The sequence below is a fragment of the Schistocerca serialis genome, chromosome 3 (genome assembly GCF_023864345.2).
Source record: "Schistocerca serialis cubense isolate TAMUIC-IGC-003099 chromosome 3, iqSchSeri2.2, whole genome shotgun sequence".
Taxonomy (NCBI): Eukaryota; Metazoa; Arthropoda; class Insecta; order Orthoptera; family Acrididae; genus Schistocerca; species Schistocerca serialis.
In genome coordinates, this window is record NC_064640.1 from 989,489,326 (window position 1) to 989,504,808 (window position 15,483).

Sequence of the window (15,483 nt, forward strand, 5' to 3'; positions counted from 1 at the left end):
TTTTGAGAGGAGAAAGCAAGAGGTCGCACTTCCGCTGGACGTTTCTTCGGGAGAAACGCTGGCGGGTAATTTGAAGAGCTCGAAATCTCAGCAAAGTGCTGACCCAATGAGTTAGAAATTGCGACAAGGTCCACTAATGTATCATGCGCGACAGTGAGCCCAGAGACCGGCGAGAAACTAGGCGCGCCTGATAACCGTCGAAGCCGACTCCAAACTTCTGAGGAGGGAGTGAAGGTGTTAAATGAGCTAGTAAAGAAGTCCCAGCTTGCCTTCTTGCTATCGCGGATGACGCGACGGCATCGCGCACGGAACTGCTTATAGCGGATACAGTTGGCCAAAGTAGGATGGTGGCGGAAAACGCGAAGGGCACGTCGCCGCTCACGTATTGCGTCACGGCACGCCTCGTTCCACCAAGGAACTGGGGGGCGCCGGGGCAATTCGGAGGTGCGTGGTATTGAACGTTCCGCAGCTGTAAGAATAACGTCGGTAATATGTGTGACCTCATCGTCGACACTGGGAAAGTGACGGTTATCGAATGTCGCTAGAGACGAAAAAAGTGTCCAATCGGCTTGGGCAAACTTCCAGCGTCGCGGGCGCATATATGGCAGTTGAGGCTGCAGTCTAAGGACACATGGAAAGTGGTCACTCGAGTGTGTATCGTCAAGGGCAAACCATTCGAAGCGCCGAGCTAGCGGAACAGTACCGACCGAAAGGTCCAAGTGAGAGAAATTTGTCGTGGAGGCAGACAAAAATGTAGGGACCCCAGTGTTGAGGCAAACTAGATCCGCTTGGTGGAAGACGTCTAGCAATAGTGAGCCACGTGGACAAGGATGTGGAGATCCCCAAAGCAGGTGGTGGGCATTGAAGTCCCCAACCAGCAAATAGGGGGGTGGAAGCTGACCAAGAAGATGAAGGAGATCAGCTCGTGCCATTGGTGTGGACGATGGAATGTATACAGTACTAAGAGGAAAGGTATATCCAGAAAGGGAAAGATGGACAGCGACAGCTTGGAAGGAAGTGTTTAAGTGGATTGGGTGGTAATGAGAGTATCATGGAGAAGAATCAAGAGTCCTCCATGGGCTGGAGTGCCTTCAACAGAAGGGAGATCAAATCGGGCGGACTGAAAATGAGAGAGAACAAAGCAGTCATGGGGACGCAGCTTAGTTTCCTGAAGACAGAAGATGACCGGCGAGTAGGAACGTAAGAGGATCGACAATTCATCCCGATTGGCTCGAATGCCGCGGATATTCCAGTGGATAATGGACATAGGGTGAACAGAAAATGGAGGAATGTGGTCAAGGTTGCTGTCAACTCATCGACTGCTCAGAGCTTGCGACCGACAGCATGGAATGGCATTCAGCCGAAGGCAGAAGATCCTGATCCATAGATTGTTCTGGAGCAGTTCCTGCCACTAGCGATCGGCCAGTTGATCGGCCGCCAGCAGTGTGCCTCGGCGACACAGAAGACGGCCGAGGGCGATTTCCACCAGGTGGTGCTGTAGATGGGACATGACTTGGCGGAGAAGGAGATGAACTGGGTTTCTTAGTAGCCTTCTTGGAAATATGATGTTTAGATGAAGGAGGAACCGATGGTTGTGAAGTTGGGGTACGTAAAAAATCTTCACGAGTAAGCTCTTTTTTCGAAACCTTGGTGTCTGACTTTTGGGCTCGAGATTTAGCAGAACCCGATGAAGGGTGAGCCATAGAGTGGGCAGGCGATAGTGGTGAGGTTGAACGGGCGATCTTTGCGCTGGCCGATCTGACGACCGTGGCACTAAAGGTGAGGTCGCAAGTCTGCATGGCCGCCTCCTTTGTTGGCCAAGGAGAAGCAAGGACAGTGCTGTATTTTCCTGTCTGAGGCACGGTGGGCTGTCGACTGGCGAATAATTTTCGAGCAGCAAAGGTCGACACCTTTTCCTTCACTCTGATTTCCTGGATGAGCCTTTCGTCTTTAAAAACGGGGCAATCTCGAGAGGAAGCAGCGTGGTCACCCATACAGTTGATGCAGCACGGGGATGGAGGTGGACAAGCACCCTCATGGGCATCCTTTTGGCCGGATTGGAACAGGACTGGCTGGTGTGATCGAACCGCTGACACCGATAGCAACGCATAGGGTTTGGGACATAAGGGCGAACGGAAATTATCTCATAGCCTGCTTTGATTTTCGATGGGAGTTGAACTTTGTCAAATGTCAAGAAGACAGTGCGGGTTGGAATGATGTTTGTGTCAGCCCTTTTCATAACTCTATGAACAGCCGTTACGCCCTGGTCAGACAGGTAGTGCCGAATTTCTTCGTCACACAATCCATCGAGGGAGCGTGTATAAACGACTCCACGCGAGGAATTTAAAGTGCGGTGCGCTTCAACCCAGACAGGGAAGGTGTGGAGCAGTGAAGTAGGCAGCAATTTCATTGCCTGGAGGGCACTGACTGTTTCTAACAACAAGGTGCCATTCCGTAATCTGGAACAAGACTTTACAGGACCTGCAATTGCGTCGACATCTTTCTGAATAATGAAAGGGTTGACCGTGGAGAAGTCGTGACCTTCGTCAGACCGAGAAACAACAAGGAACTGTGGCAACGATGGAAGAACTATCTGTGGCTGAGACTCAGTGAACTTACGCTTGTGAGCAGACATAGTGGAAGGTGAGGAAACCATTGCGGAAGAATCCCCCATGATTACCAGCGTCTCCGATGGCGCGCTCCTCCCTTGTGGGGGCCCTCTCTGAGGGCACTCCCGCCTTAGGTGATTGTTCACACCTCAGGTCACACCTCCCAAGAAATGGACGGAGGGACCAATCGGCACTTTTGGAAGGTATCAGCTCGGGTAATCACCCCTCCCTGGGCCTGGCCATTACCAGGGAGTACGCACGTGTCCTACCTGTCTACGCGGGGCGGGGAATTACGCGTTACCCCGTCACCGGCTACGCACAAAAATGCGTGGGTCGGCCTTCAGACACACACAGGGAGGAAGAAAGAGAAAGGGAAAGGGATAAACAAAGAAAGGGAAAGGAAAGAAGAGAGGTCTCAAACGCCGCAGCGGAGAAAGGGTAAAGAGAAGAGGTAAGGAAAAGAGATGGACAAAGGATGGATGAAGACATAGAAGCAGAGAAGGCGAAGAATGCATTACATTTACGAGCGTCCGTCTCTGGACGTAGGCACAAACCATACTCCCAGAGGGGGAGAAAGGGAAGGAAAGAGCAAGAGGTGAGGGGAGGGGGGGCGAAGATGGGGGATAGGGAAGGATGCAGAAAAGTAAGGTATGCAGCCCGGAAAGGAAGGAGGGCCGCATTAGCTCGGGGTCCCGTGCTCGCTACGCACGTATTCACAAAAGAGTTGTGGACCCCCTGGGGGGGAAACCCGTATCTGATTCCTAGTTTGAGATTAACTATTATTTACACCTCATCAAGACAAGTAGTACAAATACTTTCTCTATAAACTTTGCCTCCTTCTGTAAGTTTTAGAGTTGGATGTTTGCATTCTTCTGCGAATATTTTTACCATCTGCTAGTACACACAAAGCAAGGACTTAGGCATCAGTCAAATATTAAAATAAATTAGAATTCTTGCGTTATAAGCCACACTTACAAAGGATATGATTATCTAAATTCAAGAATCATATAGTTCTCTTATGAATATGTGTCATAACAATGTTATTTATCCGCAGAGTATTCATACATTAAGTAGATAAATGCTATTATTCATTATTTTGCAGTATAGTTATGTAAATAGCAGTCTTTTAGTAGCAGATAAACAGCAACGATTTTGTATAAGTGAGGAAGAGACTTTGTATAAAGTAGCAGCTTTTCTCCTGATTTGTAACGTTCATTTAACTTTTGTAAGTGGAAATAATACAGGGTGTTTCAAAAATGACCGGTATATTTGAAACGGCAATAAAAACTAAACGAGCAGCGATAGAAATACACCGTTTGTTGCAATATGCTTGGGACAACAGTACATTTTCAGGCAGACAAACTTTCGATATTACAGTAGTTACAATTTTCAACAACAGATGGCGCTGCGGTCTGGGAAACTCTATAGTACGATATTTTCCACATATCCACCATGCGTAGCAATAATATGGCGTGGTCTCTGAATGAAATTACCCGAAACCTTTGACAACGTGTCTGGCGGAATGGCTTCACATGCAGATGAGATGTACTGCTTCAGCTGTATTCTGGATTCTGGCGGTACACCCGGTCTTTCAAGTGTCCCCACAGAAAGAAGTCACAGGGGTTCATGTCTGGCGAATAGGGAGGCCAATCCACGCCGCCTCCTGTATGTTTCGGATAGCCCAAAGCAATCACACGATCATCGAAATATTCATTCAGGAAATTAAAGACGTCGGCCGTGCGATGTGGCCGGGCACCATTTTGCATAAACCACGAGGTGTTCGCAGTGTCGTCTAAGGCAGTTTGTACCGCCACAAATTCACGAAGAATGTCCAGATAGCGTGATGCAGTAATCGTTTCGGATCTGAAAAATGGGCCAGTGATTCCTTTGGAAGAAATGGCGGCCCAGACCAGTACTTTTTGAGGATGCAGGGACGATGGGACTGCAACATGGGGCTTTCCGGTTCCCCATACGCGCCAGTTCTGTTTATTGACGAAGCCGTCCAGGTAAAAATAAGCTTCGTCAGTAAATCAAATGCTGCCCACATGCATATCGCCGTCATCAATCCTGTGCACTATATCGTTAGCGAATGTCTCTCGTGCAGCAATGGTAGCGGCGCTGAGGGGTTGCCGCGTTTGAATTTTGTATGGATAGAGGTGTAAACTCTGGCGCATGAGACGATACGTGGACGTTGGCGTCATTTGGACCACAGCTGCAACACGGCGAACGGAAACCCGACGCCGCTGTTGGATCACCTGCTGCACTAGCTGCGCGTTGCCCTCTGTGGTTGCCGTACGCGGTCGCCCTACCTTTCCAGCACGTTCATCCGTCACGTTCCCAGTCCGTTGAAATTTTTCAAACAGATCCTTTATTGTATCGCTTTTCGGTCCTTTGGTTACATTAAACCTCCGTTGAAAACTTCGTCTTGTTGCAACAACACTGTATTCTAGGTGGTGGAATTCCAACAATAGAAAAATCCTCTGTTCTAAGGAATAAACCATGTTGTCTACAGCACACGTGCACATTGTGAACAGCACACGCTTACAGCAGAAAGACGACGTACAGAATGGCGCACCTACAGACTGCGTTGTCTTCTATATCTTTCACATCACTTGTAGCGCCATCTGTTGTTGAAAATTGTAACTACTGTAATTTCGAAAGTTTGTCCGCCTGAAAATGTACTGTTGTCCCAAGCATATTGCAACAAACGGTGTATTTCTATCGCTGCTCGTTTAGTTTTTATTGCTGTTTCAAATATACCGGTCATTTTTGAAACACACTGTATTTAGTACTTTAGCAAAATTTGATGGCTAATCCACTGAAGAAAATTAGATTCTAAGCACTGCTTCTCTCACGTTATGGGTACCTTGACTGATTCCACATCTTAATGGCTCTTCTTAGTCGAGGGATCTACGGCGCATGATGCATGACTGACTAGAAGTATTTTAGTATTCTCGAGAAATCGATTAGGTAAAGTACGGAAATGTTGTATCAGTTTGGACCCTATACTTGATCTCCAAACATGGGTCCAGTCGTTCTTCCAATGCACATCCGCTTTCAGTGGAGCCTAGTCGACAAGAATCGTTGAAAAACTTGGGCACTAATAACGTAGCGCAAGAATAATCCACCGATATCAAATTCGGTAAGGACTGTGTTTAAATCCCACCTGGGCCATCCTGATTAAGGTTGTCCCCGATTTCCGTGCACGTCAAGTCGAATGCATCGCGTTCCTCTTCCTTCAACAGTTGATTAATTTCCTTACTGTTGCCCAACTTAATTGCTGTTCCCCTTTTAAAGAGCCATTGTAAATTGCAGAAAAGAAACAGCTGCAGCTTTTTCTAGGAAAAAGCAGTAGCGTTGTATAACACTGAAAATCGCACCGATTTTTGCCGGAATGTAGCTGCGGAGCATTACCGTTTGACGTCGTTTTTTTATGACCTGGTAATTTTTAGCCACCGTAACAGTTAATGAAGCGTCTTGGAGTACAATTTACTCCTCTCTCCATCTACGAGCTATTACAATATCGTAGACCATTACCGATGAAGAGCCGACGAGTCTACCGCCCGTGACAAATGGAGGGAAGCAGAAAAACGTCCGGCAAACACAACCCCGTTCCGCCGCGTTCTCCGAATAGTTCAGTGGCAGTAAACGTCCAAATGTCAAGCGTACACAGTTGCGCATAGGAACGTGGAAACAAGGTAAGTGAGCGAATCATTAATAGGTCCCAAAGGTGAAACCGTAAACTCATTGACCGTGACAGCCTTGGAAGATCGAGAACGTTACACGCAGAATATGGCTGCAACAGGTAGCTGGACGCCAGGTCACCAGAACGGTGACACGGATACCGTGGCATCGTTCTACATTATTGCCTAAGGAAAGTAGTGTCCGGAGAAGGTAAAGATCTTCTCAGTGAAATCCAAGATCAACTTTCTTGTCCTTATAAGTGACGCCCCCTTGGGACTGGAACCAATGTGTGGCAGCTGCCTGTAGGTTTTTCGTCATTGTAGGCAGCAAAAGATCAAAGACTTTTATTGACGAAAGAAGAAGATATAAAAATGCAGTAAATGAATCAGGCAAAAGGGAATACAAGTGACTAAAAATGATATTGATAGAAAGTGCAATATGACTTATCAGGACAATTGCAAGGGTGTAGAAACATAAGTGACTAGAAGGAACAAACGCTGCCTATAGGTAAATTAACAACACTTTGGAGAATAATAAAGCAGTTGTGTGAATACCAAGAGCTCAGTGGGCAAGTCAGTACCAAGGAAAGAAGGTTAGTCTGGAAGGGCTATACAAGAGGAATGAAAGAAATATTGTAGAAAGGAAGAGGAAATAAATGAAGATGAGATGCGAGATATGATACTGCGAGAAGAATTGGACAGAGCACTGAAAGTGCAAAGTCGAAATATTAATTCGAATACGAAAGAAATCAGGTGCTGATAAGCGCGAATATTACTGAACTGTCTGTATAATAAGACGTGATTGCAAAAAAACTGACAAATTGTTTACAGATGAGTGGAAAAACTAATAAGTGAGACAATACTGACCCTACGACTTATCTTAGAAGATAGGTGACGGGAAGGCAAACATACGTTTATAGAATTTGTAGATTTAAAGAAAGCTTTTAACACTGTTGTCTGGAGTATCCTACACTATCCTCAGTGTTATTCAATGAGTACCTTGAGCAAACTGCGAAAGAAACCAAGGAGAAATGTGGAAAGGGAATTAAAGTTAACGGAGAAGAAAAACTGTTGACGTTGGCCGATGACGTAACTTCGTCAGAGACAGAAAGGACTTGAGACTGAAGTTGAATGGAATGGATAGAGTCATGAATACAAGTTATAAGCTGAATATCAACAAAAGTAAAGGAAAATGGTAACAGAATGTCGACGTACTAAATGAAGTGATGCTGTGAGAATTAGATTAGGAAATGATACACTGAAAGTACTCGACGAGTTTTGCTACCTCAGCAGAAAAATACCAGATGATCGTTTAAATAGATAGGATATAAAATACAGATTGGGACTAGCAAGGCCAGCCTTACTAAATAAGAGAAATTTGTTAACATCCAATGTAATTTCAAATTTCGGGAGTATGTCCTGAAAATATTTATCTGGAGCATAGCATTGTAAGATAGTGAAACATGGACGATGAAGAGAATGTGTTGCATATCGAGCCATATGTGTATCTGCACAACACCTGCGTTGAGTATCATGCACATTTAGTTCTTAATACTCGACTGCAATTTTCAGGATCGTTATACGAGTGAGAGATGTCTGATAGTCATAAATGACGGTTCTCTACAATACGCTGCAACACCAGGGACAGCCGCTCATCGTCACGTCCGTCAATGATATTTCGGCGAATTCGGAAAGTCGTCTGTACTACCATGGCAGCGTTTGATGTGTTTCCAGTATGATAGCGAAAGATGCGCAACGAATATTTGCGTCGGAAAATTTGATCATAGGTCTTAACTCGCAATTAGCGAGAAGAAGAATCACAACCGCCAAATTCAGCCGCTACAAGTTCGGTAGTGCAGGCGATCGGCACATGCACAGTCACATACAAAATCCTATAGAAGGTATAGGATTGTGTACGTGATTCTGCACTTGCCGATCGCCTGCACTACCGAACTTTGCACATCCTTCCATCTTTTGATATGATAGGAAACTTACTTTCTCCAAACTACATATAGTATGAGGACGCAGCTATCGCTTTGTGCACAGTAACAAGCGCGGTAACAGAGAATGTCATGCATATTAATTCACTCGAATGGCTTGTGACTCAGCGCTATACCAGACGGATGAACATTATAACAGCAGAGATGGAGTCTGCAGGATGTGTAACAAACCACATAGACAATAAGAGCATATAATACATGCCATCAGCTTTAGTTTTATGCAGGCCTCTGGAATAATTCTGACGCGAAAAGTAGTTTCGGCATTTAACGGCAAAGAAATCTAAACAGTATAATAGAATGAAACAAATAAATAAGGAGACAGCCAGTTTAATGTCAGGTGTTATTGGAACTTCTGAAACTGGGAGATGCCTATAGAAAGAGGCGCACCAGACTTAGCGAGGGCTTAGAGAGACACAATAGCTCTTTGTAAAAAGGTGGAAGGTATCCGACATGACGAAATTCCGCTGACAGGATGGCACCAGTGCTCTCGCATTGCCACTGGTAAAGGTTCATCTGCCCCTGGCAACTAAAATATTAGACTCCATCGGAAGAAAACGGAGGCTATGAATCACAAACCTGTATTTAAACTGTGTATGACCTGTTCACTACAAAGAGTAAATATTATATTAAAGACTTACAGCAAACAGAGTCTGTTAACCACCAAGTCATCTGTGAACATTAATTATTTTTCCATAGCTGTATTTACTATAAAATGAAACTAAATCTGATGAGCGACAGGGCACAGAGGTTAAACTTTAGTTGTGCCGGAGCATTAGAAAGCAGATCTTGGTCCTCTGGATCCCACAAGTTAAGGAACATTACGCACTAGCACAATACAGCAATAGCCTTTCAAACCCCTAAAACCACGAACAAACTATACAACCGTAACGGCAAAGAGATAATTAAAACTATCATAAATGAATTCAAACATCAGAAAACACGTATTAGGTGAAAGGATAGTCCCCAAAATGACCCCACAATAACTCAGTACTTGATAGTCGTGAGTGTGTTAACATTTCGTCGTATCAGAAATGTAGAAAAGACAAGGCCTGTCCCTTTATCCATAAAAAAACTTCTGTTGGGAGTAAATTAAAGCTTCGAAGACAACCAGCGTGGGTCGATGATTTCTGACCATTTTTTCAGATGAGACGTGGGACCTGATTTATTCTATACGGGTATGTGAACTCACAGAAGATACGCTTTAATGCAACAAAAAACGGATAAGTATGCTGAATAGCCGATACATGAAGTTAAGATTGGTTTTTGATGGAAGGTTTCATGCTGGTCGTCTTGTTCCGGAGTTAAAGGGTGTTCATAAAGATGAACGGAGCTGAAAAGATGTTTTCAGACAACAATTTGGTTTTTGAATGTGGAAAAAATGACAGTTGCAGTAATTTGCTGTCATATTTGTAAAGTTTATTGTGATACCGTAGAGTGTGACTCAGTAGTTTGTAATTAAATTGAAAGATTCAGTTCAGTAAGTCAGAATATACACAATGAAACGCTAAGTGGAAGGAGAATCCAGTTACTGTCCCGTTGTGACGGAGTTCGTTAGAGACGAAACTGCAGAACACGTGAAGAAGGATGTGGAAGAGGAATGGCCTGAGCTTTGCCGATGGAGCCGTTCGGCGCTAACCTGAATCGATTTACGGAAGCATACAACTAGAGGCCTTGTAGTATGATCTGAAGTATGAAGCTGTCGAATGCAATGTCTACATCTTGTTCATTCCCTCTCTTCGTCCAGTAAGAGAAAAGCGACTGACACAAGAGTAATTCGAGTGTAGATGCAAAGAATTGAAGTAATTAGAGGGAACAAAATGCTTCGTTTCTTTCTCCATCTTAGACGTTTCCTTGCTGGACACCGTCCTAGTTTTGTAATTGCTTACCAGAGACGGCATTTCTGTGAGAAAGTACAAGTAGATTCACACTTTCATATATAGTAAACACTACAAGATATTTTTAAAATATTTGCCTGACTTCAAAAGGCATACCTTCTACGTGCATGAAAACAGAAACTTAGGTGGAGTTTAACTTATACATAGGATTAAAAAGTTATTAGGCTACTTCCAAAAGAATCATGCAAGTGTACAAGGGTGTATATTCTACATGAATTCACTGCTAGAGCTATGTGGTGTGGCTGTTTACCCCAACGCATGGGATGGGGAGGCAAAAAGACGAAGCACTGTCTTATGAAATTTTCATTAGTCAAATTGACATCACCGTCAGTGAAAAAGAACATTTCGTCAGGAAAGGGCTACAGCAAAATGTCAAACCGAGCTTAAACAACGTTAACCTACTGTAAAATGCTCATCATACACTTTAAAAAAGCAGATGACTTACCTGACCTAAATAGTACTAGTGCACAAAATAAATAAAATCATTGAGGAAGACAAAGCCATAGAGAAGCCCCTAAAGCAGTTTATCAAGAGAGGAAACTTGTAAACAGTATAACCATGAATTTGAACAGTAATAAAGCCATGATTTTGAAAGCTGCAGTACATCACTAAGACACTGACCTTTTTTTTCTGAAAACAACATAACTGAGCTTAAACGAGATTCAACAGTATAATTCCAAAGAAAAATCAGAAAAATGGTTAATACATTCAATTTCTTGTTCACAGAACAATAAGCAAGGACATACATTACTATGAATGTCACTGCTCCGAGACTGAGAGATCAACTTAAAACCCATAAACTTCATTTTCCAGTGAGTCCTACTGGTCAACTGGGCTATCTCTACTAACCTAAGAAAATGACAGGAAAGAAAGGGCAGTTGGGCTACCTCCACTAACCTAAGTCATCCGACCGCCATCTCGTCCTAGGAAATGGCGGGAAGAGGACTTGTCCTGTGCTGGACATAAGTCTTTATTTTGCATGCACTATTTATTTAAACAATTAGAGGCACTACAACCATCAAGTGCAGTCGCCATCGGGTCTGGAGTCCAACTGACCTAGTACACAATACGACCACCAGAGGGAACTGTTGTCCATTCTGTGATGTAGCCCAAGATGGCGGCCATGACATCAGCTGATGACAAAAGAACCATTATCCAGGATGGAGGATTTTGGCAGGAAACAGCGTGTTCACCACGAGGTCTGGACCTAGTACATTGTAAGTAGGCTGTTTAGGTTTTTTTATTGGTAACGCCACCTCTGTATGAAAAATCACTGGCTGTGCTGTGTGCAGTCTGTGGCTGCTTCGCATTGTTGTAATACTCGCCATTGTAGTGTTGGGCAGCGGCAGCTGGATGTGAACAGCGCGTAGCGTTGCGCAGTTGGAGGTGAGCCGCCAGCAGTGGTGGATGTGGGGAGAGAGATGGCGGAGTTTTGAAATTTGTCATGAACTGCTATATTAATATATGATGATATCAAGGTAAATACATTGTTTGTTCTCTATTAATATCTTTCATTTGCTAACTATCCCTATCAGTAGTTAGTGCCTTCCATAGTTTGAATCTTTTATTTAGCTGGCAGTAGTGGCGCTCGCTGTATTGCAGTAGCTTGAGCAGCGAAGATTTTTAATACTAAGTTACATTCACTATGATGAGGAATACTGTTATCCTCAAATACAATTGGCATTAATAATGTGTTATTTACTTTGTAAAGATGTTTAGACATTATTTATTCTGTTTTGTTTTAATGCTCATGTGTGAAGTTGATGTTTCGAAAGTGATTCTGATCTTTTATTTTTGTACTCATGTCACAATTCCTGTAACTCTGATGGATATGTTATTTCGATTCTTTTGTGAAGCCTGTACTACAAATGTTATCTGTATTGTTATGTTCTTTAATGATGTATTTTGTACCTTTGTAATTGTATTCTCATGTTATAAAATTGTAATTGACACCAGTTCATCTTATTATTAACTTGTAAGTTACATTTCACTGCACACGTTTCTGTTGGTCATAGTATATGGACAATATGTGAGAAGTAGGGACTGTTAGTGTTTGCACGTGTGTTACTAATTCAGCAAGGGACTGGATAACAGCATTGCTGGTTCTAAGGACAATTCCAAAAACTTTGTGAGTGCACAAGTGGTGGTTTATGGACTTGCTATATTCTCCGCAAGACTCTTCGATGGTGAATGTGCACCTGCACAATCGCAACAGATGGCTGCTGGCCATTTCTACAAGGACTGCAGTGGGTCTGCACCTCTGGTGGCCCACCAATACCACAATCTCCACAAGGACTACAGTGGGTCTGCATCTATGATGACCCACCAACGCCATTATTTCTACAAGGACTGCAGTGGGTCTGCACCTCTGGTGGCCCACCAATACCACAATCTCTACCAGGACTACAGTGGGTCTGCTCTGTGATGACCTACCTACCAATACTCTTCAAAATTTCGACTGACTCTGCTGTGGGTTTGCTCTGTTGTGGCCCATTACCTGTATGCATGTCAAGAGTCAGCACTGTCTTTCCGTTGGAAGGACAACACTACTTCTTCAAGACTGCATGGAAATCCACTACTTCTGTGTGCATTTTCTTTTACTGCTCAGACTTTGAGAAAAACTCTGCATTTTTACTGTGATGAACAATCTGGACTGTCTTTATGGACTGTGAGAAATTTTTAGCTTTTGACCAACATTGTATCAATAAGTGTGTGCATTTGATTTCTTTGTTATTGTAATTATGAAAAATTTTTTTCAAATCTGTATTGGCCACTGCCCAATCCAATTTGTAAAATTTTTTGTGGGGAGCAGGGGGCTATGTAAGTAGGCTGTTTAAGTTTTTTTATTGGTAACGCCACCTCTGTATGAAAAATCACTGGCTGTGCTGTGTGCAGTCTGTGGCTGCTTCGCATTGTTGTAATACTCGCCACTGTAGTGTTGGGCAGCGGCAGCTGGATGTGAACAGCGCGTAGCGTTGCGCAGTTGGAGGTGAGCCGCCAGCAGTGGTGGATGTGGGGAGAGAGATGGCGGAGTTTTGAAATTTGTCATGAACTGCTATATTTATATATGATGATATCAAGGTAAATACATTGTTTGTTCTCTATTAATATCTTTCATTTGCTAACTATCCCTATCAGTAGTTAGTGCCTTCCATAGTTTGAATCTTTTATTTAGCTGGCAGTAGTGGCGCTCGCTGTATTGCAGTAGCTTGAGCAGCGAAGATGTTTGTGAGGTAAGTGATTTGTGAAAGTTAGTCAGGGCCATTCTTTTGTAGGGAATTTTGAAAGTCAGATTGCGTTGCGCTAACAAAATATTGTGTGTCAGTTTAAGCACAGTCATGTATAATTGTTCAAAGGGGACGTTTCAACATATTACTGTCACCAGAGTGCACGGTCATTACTCCCATTACGTAATCCAAGATGACGGTCTGGGGTCAGTGGGGGGGGGGGGGGGGCGCAATGGTGGGAAACAGTGTGGTCACCATGGGGTCTGGAGTCTAACTGACCTAGTACACAGTTCCACCAGCAGAGGGTGCTGTCGACTGTTCCGTGACATACCACAAGATGGGAAAAAATGACTCAGCCTGCACTGGGCTGTTGGAGAGAGGAAGGAGTGTACTTTATTTATTTTGAAACAATTTATTTAGGTATGGATTTGAGATAGTATATTTATCACACTGATAAAAAACACACGCTCTGACATGCTTGGGGTCACACCACACAGCCTACATACCTGTAAACTATTCCTAAATTCAGTATTTTAAACATAGCTGCGCAACAGCAACGGTTCCACGTAATAGGATTAAAAACAGCCGACCAGTTGCAAAGGATAAAGTAATCTTTACCTAGGTTTCGATAGATTTAAATCTATCTTCTTCAGAAGGCGGCAGTATTACATTAACATGGAGTGATATGTCATTATCGTTTTTACAAACGTCTGCATAGCTCCATTAGTCCAAATAAAATATAGCCCTGAGAATAGGGTTTGTCAGACAAATAAAAATAAGTACATGGAAGTTGGAGAGAGCTCTACAACTTCCATGTACTTATTTTTATTTGTCTGACAAACCCTATTCTCAGGGCTATATTTTATTTGGACTAATGGAGCTATGCAGATGTTTGTAAAAACGATAATGACATATCACTCCATGTTAATGTAATACTGCCGCCTTCTGAAGAAGATAGATTTAAATCTATCGAAACCTAGGTAAAGATTACTTTATCCTTTGCAACTGGTCGGCTGTTTTTAATCCTATTCCTAAATTACCGAAATGACTCTCTGCAGACACGCAAACAACTCCTCAATTACCGAAATAACAATCGTTCAAATGGTTCAAATGGCTCTGAGCACTATGGGAATTAACATCTTAGGTCATCAGTCCCCTAGAACTTAGAAATACTTACATCTAACTAACCTAAGGACATCACAAACATCCATGCCCGAGGCCGGTCGCGCGGTTCCATACTGAAGGGCCTAGAACCGCTCGGCCACCATCGGCCGGCGAAATAACACTGTGCAGACACGCAAACAACTCCTAAATTACCGAAATAATTTCAGTACACATCACACAGACATGCAAACTATTCCTAAATAATGCAGTACACTGATGTGAACACACGAAATCAACTCTTATACTGTAACTCTTCAGGCTTTCCCGGCGATCTTGGGTTGTCGGGTTGTCGGGTGTTCTGCCGGATATCAGCGTCGTACTTGCACGATATTTCGGTCACGTAGCTCGTGGTCTTCATCAGGTGCGATCTGAGACTACTCCTCGAGTGGACCTGGTCCAGTATTTACGCCTATGGCCTTCCCCCTCCACCAACGGCTGCAGGCGCTTCCTCTGTGGTCCGCGCCCATTCCCTGCGACCTGCTGGAGCGTTGCTGCTCCGTTTTCCGTCCGCTGCGGTTCTAGGTGTTCCCTCTGCGGTCCGCGCCCACCAAACCCGCTCCTGGGGGTTTCATCTACGATCTGGGGTACCAAGCGTTCCCCCTGCGGTCCGCGCCCGATCACCACGACCTGTTGGAACGTTGCCGCTCCGTTTTTCGTCCACTGCGGCTCTGGATGTTCCCTCTGCGGTCCGCTCCCACCAGTCCCACTTCTGGGTGTTCCATCTTCGGTCTGGTGCGCCTGGCAGTCCGTCAGGGGCTCGTTTTCCATCTCCATGTCTCTGGTTCTTCTGTTTGTCTAGTGTTGCAGCTGGCCTCGTTGCTCCTTTAACAATTCCAGAGCCGGATCCCAGGCTCTCCTTAGCTGGTATCCTGTGTCACAGTTCATAAGATCGTCAGCCATTTTAA